Consider the following 13522-nt stretch of genomic DNA (forward strand, 5'->3'; position numbering starts at 1 on the left):
TCCTCTCCTTCTATCATCTTATTCTATTTATTTACTCATTTACTAATATCTCTTCCTCACATCACTCACCAAATTCGAACCCCCTCTTCTATCTGTGTTCGAGTTTTTCTTCTTATCTTCTTCTACTAACAATAAGGAACCTCTTTACTGTGATATAGAGGATTCCTCTTCTTTTCTTTTTCTCTTCTCTTTCTTATGAGCAGAGACAAAGAAAAAGGCATTCTTGTTGAAGCTGATCCAGAACCTGAAAGGACTCTGAAGAGAAAACTAAGAGAAGCTAAATTACAACAATCCAGAGACAACCTTATTGAAAATTTCGAACAAGTAAAGGAGATGGCAGCCGAACCCAACAACAATAATGCAAGGAGAATGCTTGGTGACTTTACTGCACCTAATTCCAATTTACATGGAAGAAGCATCTCCATTCCTGCCATTGGAGCAAACAACTTTGAGCTGAAACCTCAGCTAGTTTCTCTGATGCAGCAGAACTGCAAGTTTCATGGACTTCCATCTGAAGATCCTTTTCAGTTTTTAACTGAATTCTTGCAGATATGTGATACTGTTAAGACTAATAGAGTAAATCCTGAAGTCTACAGGCTCATGCTTTTCCCTTTTGTTGTAAGAGACAGAGCTAGAGTGTGGTTGGACTCTCAACCCAAAGACAGCCTGAACTCTTGGGATAAGCTGGTCACGGCTTTCTTAGCCAAGTTCTTTCCTCCTCAAAAGCTGAGCAAGCTTAGAGTGGATGTTCAGACCTTCAGACAGAAAGAAGGTGAATCCCTCTATGAAGCTTGGGAAAGATACAAACAGTTGACCAAAAAGTGTCCTTCTGGCATGCTTTCAGAATGGACCATCCTGGATATATTCTATGATGGTCTGTCTGAGTTATCAAAGGTGTCATTGGATACTTCTGCAGGTGGATCCATTCACCTAAAGAAAATTCCTGCAGAAGCTCAAGAACTCATTGACATGGTTGCTAATAACCAGTTCATGTACACTTCTGAGAGGAATCCTGTGAATAATGGGACGCCTATGAAGAAGGGAGTTCTTGAAATTGATACTCTGAATGCCATATTGGCTCAGAATAAAATATTGACTCAGCAAGTCAATATGATTTTCCAGAGTCTGAATGGAATGCAAGCTGCATCCAACAGTACTCAAGAGGCATCTTCTGAAGAAGAAGCTTATGATCCTGAGAACCCTGCAATAGCAGAGGTGAATTACTTAGGTGAACCTTATGGAACCACCTATAACTCATCATGGAGAAATCATCCAAATTTCTCATGGAAGGATCAAAAGCCTCAACAAGGCTTTAATAATGGTGGAAGAAACAGGTTTAGCAATAGCAAGCCTTTTCCATCATCCACTCAGCAATAGACAGAGAATTCTGAGCAGAATCCATCTAGCTTAGCAAACTTAGTCTCTGATCTATCTAAGGCCACTGTGAGTTTCATGAATGAAACAAGGTCTTCCATTAGAAATTTGGAAGCACAAGTGGGCCAGCTGAGTAAAAGGATCACTGAAATCCCTCCTAGTACTCTCCCAATCAATACAGAAGAGAATCCAAAAGGAGAGTGCAAGGCCATTGACATAACCAAAATGGCCGAACCCAAAGAAGGAGAGGAGGACGTGAATCCCAAGGGGGAAGACCTCCTGGGACGTCCAGTGATCAATAAGGAGTTTCCCTCTGAGGAACCAAAGAAATCTGAGGCTCATCTAGAGACCATAGAGATTCCATTGAACCTCCTTATGCCCTTCATGAACTCTGATGAGTATTCCTCTTCTGAAGAGAATGAGGAAGTTACTGAAGAGCAAACTGCCAAGTTTCTTGGTACAATCATGAAGCTGAATGCCAAATTATTTGGTATTGAGACTTGGGACGATGAACCTCCCTTGTTCACCAATGAACTAAGTGATCTGGATCAACTGACATTGCCTCAGAAGAGACAGGATCCTGGAAAGTTCATAATACCTTGTACCATAGGCACCATGATCTTTAAGGCTCTGTGTGACCTTGGTTCAGGGATAAACCTCATGCCCCTCTCCGTAATAGAGAAACTGGGAATCTATGGGGGTGCAAGCTGCTAAAATCTCATTAGAGATGGCAGATAATTCAAGAAAACAGGCTTATGGACAAGTAGAGGACGTGTTAGTAAAGGTTGAAGGCCTTTACATCCCTGCTGATTTCATAGTCTTAGATACTGGAAAGGAAGAGGATGAATCCATCATCCTAGGAAGGCCTTTCCTAGCCACAGCAAGAGCTGTGATTAATGTGAACAGAGGAGAATTGATCCTTCAATTAAATAAGGACAACCTTATGTTTACAACTCAAGGATCTCTCTTTGCATCCATGGAGAGGAAGCAAAAAAAGCTTCTCTCAAAGCAGAGTCAAACAAAGCCCCCACAGTCAAACTCTAAGTTTGGTGTTGGGAGGCCACAACCAAACTCTAAGTTTGGTGTTGAACCCCCATATCCAAACTCTAAGTTTGGTGTTGGAGAGTCTCAACAATGCTCTGAACATCTGTGAGGCTCCATGAGAGCCCACTGTCAAGCTATTGACATTAAAGAAGCGCTTTTTGGGAGGCAACCCAATTTTTATCTAACTATATTTTTCCTAGTTATATGTCTTTATAGGTTCATGATCATGTGGAGTCACAAAATAAATATAAAAATTGAAAACGGAATCAAAAACAGCAGAAGAAAAATCACACCCTGGAGGAAGCATCTGCCTGGCGTTCAACGCCAGAACAGAGCATGGTTCTGGCGCTGAACGCCCAAAATGGGCAGTATCTGGGCGCTGAACTCCCAAAATGGGCATCATCTGGGCGCTGAACGCCAGACTTGCACCCTGGAGAAGAGCTGGCGCTGAACGCCCAGAACAAGCATGGTTCTGGCGTTCAACGCCAGAAATGGGCAACAAATGGGCTTTCAACGCCCACAATGGGCACCAACCTGGCGCTGAACGCCCAGAGTTGTGTGTAAGGGCATTTTACATGCCTAATTTGGTGCAAGGTTGTAATTCCTTGAACACCTCAGGATCTGTGGACCCCACAGGATCATCTCAGGATCTGTGGACCCCACAGGATCATCTCAAGATCTGTGGACCCCACAGGATCATCTCAGGATTTGTGAATCTCACAGGATCCCCACCCACCTCACCCTCTCTCTCTCCATTCATGGTCATCCCTTCTGTTTTCCATTCACCACTCACATCCATACACACATCCCTCTATCTCCTCCATATCTTCTTCTTCTTCATCTATTCTTTCTTCTCTTGCTCGAGGGCGAGCAATATTCTAAGTTTGGTGTGATAAAAGCATAAGCTTTTTGTTTTTTCATTACCATTAATGGCACCTAAGGCCAGAGAAACCTCAAGAAAGAGGAAAGGGAAGACAAATGCTTCCACCTCTGAGCCATGGGAGATGGAAAGATTCATCTCACAAGCCCATCACTAAGGAAAGGATGGAGCAAACAAGAGAGCACATTCCTGAATCTCAACAGGCACATGAAGAAGCTCATCATCAAGAAATCCCTGAGATACATCAAGGGATGCACTTGCCTCCACAAAATTTTTGGGAGCAAATCAACACCTCCCTAGGAGAATTAAGTTCCAATATGGGACAACTAAGGGTGGAACATCAAGAGCACTCCATCATCCTTCATGAAATAAGAGAAGATCAAAAAGTAATGAAGGAGGAGCAACAAAGACAAGGAAGAGACATAGAAGAGCTCAAGGACATCATTGGTTCCTCAAGAAGGAAACGCCACCATCACTAAGGTGGATTCATTCCTTGTTCTTATTTCTTCTATTTTTTGTTTTCTATGTTATGTGCTTATCTATGTTTGTGTCTTCATTACATGATCATTAGTAGTTAGTAACTATGTCTTAAAGTTATGAATGTCCTATGAATTCATCACCTCTCTTAAATGAAAAGTGTTTTAATTCAAAAGAACAAGAAGTACATGAGTTCTGATTTTATCCTTGAACTTAGCTTAATTATATTGATGTGGTGACAATGCTTCTTGTTTTCTGAATGTATGCCTGAACAGTGCATATGTCTTTTGAAGTTGTTGTTTAAGAATGTTAAATATGTTGGCTCTTGAAAGAATAATGACTAGGAGACATGTTATTTGATAATCTGAAAAATCATAAAAATGATTCTTGAAGCAAGAAAAAGCAGCAAAGAACAAAGCTTGCAGAAAAAAAAATAGGCGAAAAAAAATATAAAAAGAAAAAAAAAGAGAAAAAGCAAGCAGAAAAAGCCAAAAGCTCTTAAAACCAAGAGGCAAGAGCAAATAGCCAATAACCCTTAAAACCAAAAGGCAAGGGCAAATAAAAAAGATCCCAAGGCTTTGAGCATCAGTGGATAGGAGGGCCTAAAGGAATAAAATCCTGGTCTAAGCGGCTAAACCAAGCTGTCCCTAACCATGTGCTTGTGGCATGTAGGTGTCAAGTGAAAACTTGAGACTAAGCGGTTAAAGTCAAGGTCCAAAGCAAAAAAAGAGTGTGCTTAAGAACCCTGGACACCTCTAATTGGGGACTTTAGCAAAGCTGAGTCACAATCTGAAAAGGTTCACCCAATTATGTGTCTGTGGCATTTATGTATCCGGTGGTAATACTGGAAAACAAAGTGCTTAGGGCTACGGCCAAGACTCATAAAATAGCTGTGTTCAGGAATCATCATACTGAACTAGGAGAGTCAATAACACTATCTGAATTCTGAGTTCCTATAGATGCCAATCATTCTGAACCTCAATGGATAAAGTGAGATGCCAGAACTATTCAAGAGGCAAAAAGCTATAAGTCCCGCTCATTTGATTGGAGCTATGTTTCATTGATAGTTTGGAATTTATAGTATATTCTTTTCTTTTTATCCTATTTGATTTTCAGTTGCTTGGGGACAAACAACAATTTAAGTTTGGTGTTGTGATGAGCGGATAATTTATACGCTTTTTGGCATTGTTTTTAGTAGAATCTAGTTACTTTTAGGGATGCTTTCATTAGTTTTTATGTTAAATTTACATTTCTGGACTTTACTATGAGTTTATGTATTTTTCTATGATTTCAGGTATTTTCTGGCTGAAATTGAGGGACTTGAGCAAAAATCAGATTCAGAGGTTGAAGAAGGACTGCTGATGCTGTTGGATTCTGACCTCCCTGCACTCAAAATGGATTTTCTGGAGCTAAAAAACACAAAATGGCGCGCTTCCAATTGCGTTGGAAAGTAAACATCCAGGGCTTTCCAGAAATGTATAATAGTCCATACTTTGCCTAAGTTTAGATGACGCAAACTGGCGTTCAACGCCAGCTCTCTGCCCAATTATGGCGTCCAGCGCCAGAAACAAGTTGCAAAGTGGAGTTCAACGCCCAAACTGGCACCAAAACTGGCGTTCAACTTCAGAAATGACCTCTACACGTGTAACACTCAAGCTCAGCCCAAACACACACCAAGTGGGCCCCGAAAGTGGATTTATGCATCAATTACTTACTTCTGTAAACCCTAGTAGCTAGTTTATTATAAATAGGACTTTTTACTATCGTACTAGACATCTTGGAATCTTTGGACGCCTGGTTCTTAGATCAGAGGGGTTGGCCATTCGGCCATGCCTAGACCTTTCACTTATGTATTTTCAAATGGTAGAGTTTCTACACTCATTAGATTAAGGTGTGGAGCTCTGCTGTTCCTCAAAGATTAATGCAAAGTACTACTGTTTTCTATTCAATTCAACTTATTCCACTTCTAAGATATTCATTCGCACTTCAACCTGAATGTGATGAACGTGACAATCATCATCATTCCCTATGAACGCGTGCCTAACAACCACTCCCGTTCTACCTTCGATTGAACGAGTATCTCTTAGATTACTAATACAGGGGACCAAGTCCGAGATATTGGGATCTTCATGGTATAAGCTAGATTGATGGCGGCATTCATGAGAATCCGGAAAGTCTAAACCTTGTCCGTGGTATTCCGAGTAGGATTCTGGGATTGAATGACTATGACGAGCTTCAAACTCGCGAGTGCTGGGCGTAGTGACAGACGCAAAAGGATAGTAAATCCTATTCCAGTATGATCGAGAACCTCCAGATGATTAGCCATGCAGTGACAGCGCATCGGACCATTTTCACAGGGAGGAATAGGATGCAACCAACGACAAAGGTGATGCCTCCAGACGATTAGCCGTGCTGTGATAGAGCATTTGGATCATTTTCCCGAGAGAGATCGAAAGTAGCCATCGGCACCGGTGACATCCTTACATAAAGCTAGCCATAGAAAGGAGTAAGATTGATTGGATGAAGATAGCAGGAAAGCAGAAGTTCAGAGGAACGAAAGCATCTCTATGCGCTTATCTGAAATTCTCACCAATGATTTACATAAGTATTTCTATCCCTCTTTTATTAATTATTTTTGAAAACCCCATTACTATTTTATATCCGCCTGACTGAGATTTACAAGGTGACCATAGCTTGCTTCATACCAACAATCTCCGTGGGATTCGACCCTTACTCACGTAAGGTATTACTTGGACGACCCAGTGCACTTGCTGGTTAGTTGTGCGAAGTTGTGAAGCATGGTATTGGCATCATGTTTTTTTGGCGCCATTACCAGGGAAAGAAAGAGCAATGAATTTTACATAATCAAAGTGTAATCACAATTTCGTCACACCAAACTCCCCATTTCTGATCTTATCCATTCTGTTTAATTTCTGCCAATTACTTTTATGATCATCTTCCCCATTCCCATTTAAGATTCTGCAATTTATTTTCCGTCATCTATTTTCAGCTCTTTAATTTCGGCATTTACATTTTCTGCTATTTACTTTCCCGCCATTTAATTTCCTGCAACTCTCAAACCAAATTCTGCTTAGCTCAACTAGAACATTCCTCCAATTAAAGTTGCTTGACCAATCAATCCCTGTGGGATTCGACCTCACTCTTTTGTGAGTTATTACTTGACGACAATTCGGTATACTTGCCGAGGGAAATCTGTTGAGAGACAAGTTTCCGTGCATCAACAACTAACCAGCAAGTGCACTGGGTCGTCCAAGTAATACCTTACGTGAGTAAGGGTCGATCCCGCGGAGATTGTCGGCTTGAAGCAAGCTATGGTTATCTTGTAACTCTTAGTCAGGATATCAATAATTCTCATATTTAATTGTAAAAGGTAAAAGAACATGAAATAAATACTTATTTTGCAGTAATGGAGAACAGGTTGAGGTTTTGGAGATACTCTATCTTCTGAATCTCTGCTTTCCTACTGTCTTCTTCTTCATCCACGTAAGGCTTCTTCCATGGCAAGTTGTATGTTGTTGGATCACTGTTGTCAATGGCTACCATCCGTCCTCTCAGTGAAAATGTTCCAAATGCGCTGTCACCGCACAGCTAATCAGCTGTTGGTTCTCGATCATGTTGGAATAGGATCCATTGATCCTTTTGCGTCTGTCACACGCCCAACACTCGCGAGTTTGAAGCTCGTCACAGTCATCCCTTCCCAGATCCTACTCAGAATACCACAGACAAGGTTTAGACTTTTCGGATCTCAGGAATGGCCGCCAGTAATTCTAGCCTATACCACGAAGGTTCCAATCTTATATTAGAAACCCAAGAGATACACATTCAAGCTTGATTTCATGTAGAACGGAGGTGGTTGTCAGGCATGTGTTCATAGGTGAGAATGATGATGAGTGTCACAGATCATCACATTCATCAGGTTGAAGTACGAATGAATATCTTAGAATAGAGGCAAGCATGATAGAATGGAAAATAGTAGTAATTACATTAATTCATCGAAACACAGCAGAGATCCTCACCCCCAACCATGGGGTTTAAAGACTCATGCCATAGGGAATACAATATGAAACGTGTAAAGTGTCATGAGGTACAAGATGAATTACTAAAAGTAGTTTTTATAGTAAACTAGTGACCTAGGGTTACAAAAAATGAGTAAGCTAGGGTGTTTAGTGTAAAAATCCACTTTCAGGGCCCACTTGGTGTGTGCTTGGACTGAGCATTGAAGCTTTCAAGTGTAAAGACTTTTCTTGGAGTTAAACGCCAGCTTTTGTGCCAGTTTGGGCGTTTAACTCCAGCTTTTATGCCAGTTCTGGCGTTAAACGCTAGAATTCTTAAGCTGACTTGGAACGCCAGTTTGGGCCATCAAATCTTGGGCAAAGTATAGACTATTATATATTGCTGGAAAGCCCAGGATGTCTACTTTCCAACGCAATTCAGAGCGCGCCAATTGGGCTTCTGTAGCTCCAGAAAATTTACTTCGAGTGTAGGGAGGTCAGAATCCAACAGCATCTGCAGTCCTTTTTCAGCCTCTGAATAAGATTTTTGCTCAGTTCCCTCAATTTCAACCAAAAAATACCTAAAATCACAGAAAAACACGCAAACTCATAGTAAAGTCCAGAAAAGTGAATTTTAAATAAAAACTAACAAAAATATAATAAAAACTAACTAAAAACCATTAAGATTCTGACTTGTTGAATAGGGTTGGTGAGAGCTTTCCAACCTCTTCTTTGAATCTCATGTCGGATTTCCAGATATTCACTCTTTTTGAGCTTGAAGGGGACCTCGGGAATCACCTTTTTCTTGGCCACAACTTCATAGAAGTGGTCTTGATGGACCTTTGAGATGAATCTCTCCATCTCCCATGACTCAGAGGTGGAAGCAATTACCTTCCCTTTCCTCTTTCTAGAGGTTTCTCCGGCCTTAGGTGCCATTGATGGTTATGGAAAAATAAAAAGCAGAGCTTTTTTCACACCAAACTTAAAAGGTTTGCTCGTCCTTGAGCAAAAGAAGAAAGAAGGGAGTAGAAGTAGAAGAAATGGAGGAGATGGAGGGTAATAGGGGTTTTGGCCAAGGGGGTTAGTAGTGTGTATGATGTGTGAAATTGAAGGTAGTGAGGAGGGGTATTTATAGGGTAAGAGAGAGAGGGAATCCGTGTGAGAATGGGTGGGTTTTGGAGGGAAATAGTTTGAATTTGAATGGTAGGGTAGGTGGGGTTTATGATGGATGGATGTGAGTGGTGAAGAGAATATGGGGAAGAGGGTAGGATTTGATAGGTGAAGGGTATTTGGGGAAGAGTTATTGATGGGATTGGTCAAGGGTATTTGGGGAAGAGTGTTATGGAAAGGTGTGAAGAGGAGAGAAGAAGAGGTGAGGTAGGTGGGAAGGAATTCTGCTCCCTGCACCAATATGGCGTTCAAACACCCTCTGTGTGCCAATTATGGCGTTAAACGCCAGCTCTGCTACCTTTCTTGGCATTAAACGCCAGTCTGCTGCCCCTTTCTGGCATTTAACGCCAGCCAGACGCCAGACACCCCTTTCTGGCGTTAAACGCCCAGAATGCTGCCCATTCTGGTGTTTAACACCCAGAATGCTGCCAGGCTGGGCATTAAATGCCCATTCTGATATCCTTACTGGCGTTTAAACGCCAGTAAGCCTGTCCTCCAGGGTGTTTTATTTTTGATGCTGTTTTTCATTTTGCTTTAATTCTGCAGCTGTTTTTATGACTTCACATAATCATCAACCTAAAGAAAACATAAAATAAAAATGGAATATAAATGAATATAATTAAATAACATTGGGTTGCCTCCCAACAAGTGCTTCTTTAATGTCAATAGCTTGACAGTGAGCTCTTAGAGAGCTTCACAGAGACTCAGAGCTTGATGATGGCCTCCTAACACCAAACTTAGAGGTTGAGTGTGGGGGCTCTGTTTGACTCTGTATTGAGAGAAGCTTCTCATGCTTCCTCTCCATGGTTACCGAAGAAGATCCTTGAGACTTAAACACATGGTAGTCCTCATTCAATTGAAGGACTAACTCTCCTCTGTCCACATCAATCAGAGCTCTTGTTGTGGCTAGGAAGGGTCTTCCAAGGATGATGGATTCATCCTCTTCCTTCCCAGTATCTAGGATTATGAAATCAGCAGGGATGTAAAAGCCTTCAACCTTCACTAAGAATCCTCTACAAGTCCATAAGCCTGTTTCCTTGAATTGTTTACCATCTCTAGTGAGATTCTTGCAGCTTGTACCTCAAAGATCCCTAGTTTCTCCATTACAGAGAGTGGCATGAGGTTTATACTTGAACCAAGGTTACACAGAGCCTTCTTAAAGGTTATGGTGCCTATGATGCAAGGTATTAAGAATTTTTCGGGATCCGGTTTCTTCTAAGGTAATTTCTGTTGAACCAAGGTATTTAGTTCATTGATGAGAAATGGAGGTTCATCCTCCCAAGTCTCATTACCAAATAACTTGGCATTCAGCTTCATGATTGCTCCTAGATACTGAGCAACTTGTTCTTCAATAATGTCTTCATCCTCTTCAGAGGAAGAATACTCATCAGAGCTCATGAATGGCAACAGTAAGTTCAGTGGAATCTCTATGGTCTCTATATGAGCCTCAGATTCCTTTGGTTCCTCAATAGGGAACTCCTTAGTGGCCAGTGAACGTCCATTGAGGTCTTCCTCACTGGCATTTACTGCCTCTTCCACCTCTGTGCATTCGGCCATATTGGGTATATTGATGGCCTTGCACTCTCTCTTTGGATTCTCTTCTTATTGCTTGGGAGAGTACTTGGAGGAGTTTCGGCCACTCTTTTACTCAGTTGACCCACTTGTGCCTCTAAATTTCTAATGGAGGACCTTGTTTCAGTCATGAAACTGAGAGTGGTCTTAGATAGATCAGAGACTATAGTTGCTAAGTCAGAGTGGCTCTGCTTAGAATTCTCTGTCTGTTGCTCAAAAGATGATGGAAAAAGCTTGCTATTACCAAACCTATTTCTCCCACCATTATTATTATTGAAGCCTTGATTAGGCTTCTGCTGATCCTTCCATGAGAAATTAGGATGATTCCTCCATGAAGGATTATAGGTGTTTCCATAGGATTCTCCCATGTAATTCACCTCTTCCATTGCAGGATTCTCAGGGTCATAAGCTTCTTCTTCAGAGGAAGCTTCTTTAGTACTGCTGGATGTAGCTTGCATTCTGGTTAGACTCTGAGAAATCATATTGACTTGCTGAGTCAATATTTTATTCTGAGCCAATATGGCATTCAGAGTATCAATCTCAAGAACTCCTTTCTTCTAAGTTGTCCCATTATTCACAGGATTTCTTTCAGAAGTGTACATGAACTAGTTATTTACAACCATTTCAATGAGTTCCTGGGTTTTTGCAGGCATCTTCTTTAGATGAAGAGATCCACCAGCAGAGTGGTCCAATGACATCTTGGACAATACAGACAGACCATCATAGAATATACATAAGATGCTCCATTCTGAAAGCATGTCAGAAGGACACCTTCTGATCAATTGCTTATATCTTTCCCAAGCTTCATAGAGGGATTCACCTTCCTTCTGTCTGAAGGTTTGGACTTTCACTCTAAGCTTTCTCAACTTTTGAGGTGGAAAGAATTTGGCCAAGAAGGCATTGACCAACTTTTCCCAAGAGTTCAGGCTTTCTTTAAGTTGTGAGTCCAACCATATCCTAGCTCTGTCTCTTACAGCAAAGGGGAAAAGCATAAGTCTGTAGACCTCAGGATTAACCCCATTGGTCTTAACAGTGTCACAGATTTGCAAGAATTCAGCTAAGAACTGATGAGGATCTTCCAATGGAAGTCTATAAAACTTGTAATTCTACTGCATCAGAGAAACTAATTGAGGCTTAAGCTCAAAGTTGTTTGCTTCAATCGCAGGAATTGAGATGTTTCTTCCATAGAAGTCAGAAGTGGATGCAGTAAAGTCACCAAGCATCTTCCTTGCATCTCCACTATTGTTGTTATTTTCGGCTGCCATGTCTTCTTTTTCAAAAATTTCTGTTAGGTCCTCTCCAGAGTGTTGTGCTTTAGCTTCTCTTAGTTTCCTCTTCAGAGTCCTTTCAGGTTCAGGATCAGCTTCAACAAGAATGTTCTTATCCTTGCTCCTGCTCATATGAAAAAGAAGAGAACAGAAAAGAATAAGAATCTTCTATGACACAGTATAGAGATTTCTTTATGTGAATAGAAGAATAGAAGAAATAGAATGAAGAAGGGAGAAGAAGAATTCAAACACACAGAGAGGGAGAGTGTTCGAATTATAAGAAGAAGAGAAGTGTTAGTAAATAAATAAATAAATAGAAAGAGATGAGAAAGAAAGAGTGTATTCAATTTTTTAATTAAAATAAAAGAAAAATATTTTTGTTTTTATTTTAATTATGAGTTAGAATTCGAATTTAAGAAGGAAAATAAAATTAAATTGAAATTTAAAACAATTAGTTAATGAAAAGTAATTTTGAAAAAGAGCTTAATGATTTTCGAAAATAAGAGAGAGAAAGGTAGTTAGGTGGTTTTGAAAAAGATAAGAAATAGTAAACTTTTAAAATCAAACAAAAAGTCAAGTAGTTAATTGAAAAATATTTGAAAATCAATTTTGAAAAGATAAGAAGTTAGAAAAAGATTTTGAAATTAAGTTTTGAAAAAGATATGATTGAAAGATATGATTGAAATTTATTTTGAAAAAGATTTGAGAAGGAAATTAAAAAGATTTGATTTTTGAAATTAAAGTTGATTACTTGACTAACAAGAAACTAAAAGATATGATTCTAGAACTTAAAGATTGATCCTTTCTTAATAGGCAAGTAACAACTTGAAATTTTTGAATCAAAATATTAAATGTTAGTAATAAATTCGAAAATATGAAATAAAATTAAGAAAAAGATTTTGAAAATCAATTTTTAAAATTTTCGAAAAACAGGAAAGAAAAATGAAAAAGGTTTAATTTTTGAAAAAGATTTGAAAAGATAGAAATTTTTAATTTGAAATTTTGACTTGACTAACAAGAAACAACTAAATTTTAAAATTTTTTGACTAAATCAACCCAAAATTTGAATTTTATGAGTGAAAAAAGGGAAAGATATTATTTTTTATTTTTGAATTTTTAATGAGGAGAGAGAAAAACAACAAAAAGATACAAGACATAAGAAATTAAAATCAAAGCAACTAATGCATGCAAGAACACTTTGAATGTCAAGATGAACACCAAGAACACTTTGAAGATCATGATGAACATCAAGAACATATTTTTGAAATTTTTTAAGAAAAGAAACACATGCAAGACACCAAACTTAGAAATTTTTAATGTTTAGACACTAATAATTCGAAAAAAGCACAAGAAAAACAAGAAAAGACACAAAACAAGAAAATTCAAAGATCAAACAAGGAAAATCATCAAGAACAACTTGAAGATCAATAAAGAACACAATGCATATATTTTCGAAAATTCAAGGAAAATTAAAACATGCAATTGACACCAAACTTAAAATTTGACACAAGACTCAAACAAGAAACACAAAATTTTTTATTTTTTTATGGTTTTATTAATTTTTTTTGTATTTTTTGAAAATTATTTTGGAAAAAGGGAATAAGGAAATTCAAAATTTTTAATAAGAATTCCAAGAATCATGCAATGTTAGTCTAAAGCTTTGGTCCAAAAGAATTAGACATGGCCAATGGCCAGCCAAGTTTTAAGTGAAGGCTTCGGTCCAA

The 13522-nt window shown here is 39.1% G+C and overlaps 2 non-coding genes across 2 annotated transcripts; one reads left to right on the plus strand and one right to left on the minus strand.

Moving 5' to 3' along the window:
- Positions 1-732: 732 nt before the first annotated feature.
- On the minus strand, positions 733-836 carry LOC148565133 (small nucleolar RNA R71). Its single transcript, XR_015884135.1, has one exon. It is a non-coding gene; the product is annotated as a small nucleolar RNA R71 (small nucleolar RNA).
- Positions 837-11282: 10446 nt separating this feature from the next.
- Positions 11283-11390, plus strand: LOC148565134 (small nucleolar RNA R71). The gene has a single exon (XR_015885254.1). It is a non-coding gene; the product is annotated as a small nucleolar RNA R71 (small nucleolar RNA).
- Positions 11391-13522: the final 2132 nt, after the last annotated feature.

This window comes from Arachis ipaensis, chromosome B5, assembly GCF_059453495.1.
Source record: "Arachis ipaensis isolate K30076 ecotype BB chromosome B5, ASM5945349v1, whole genome shotgun sequence".
Taxonomy (NCBI): Eukaryota; Viridiplantae; Streptophyta; class Magnoliopsida; order Fabales; family Fabaceae; genus Arachis; species Arachis ipaensis.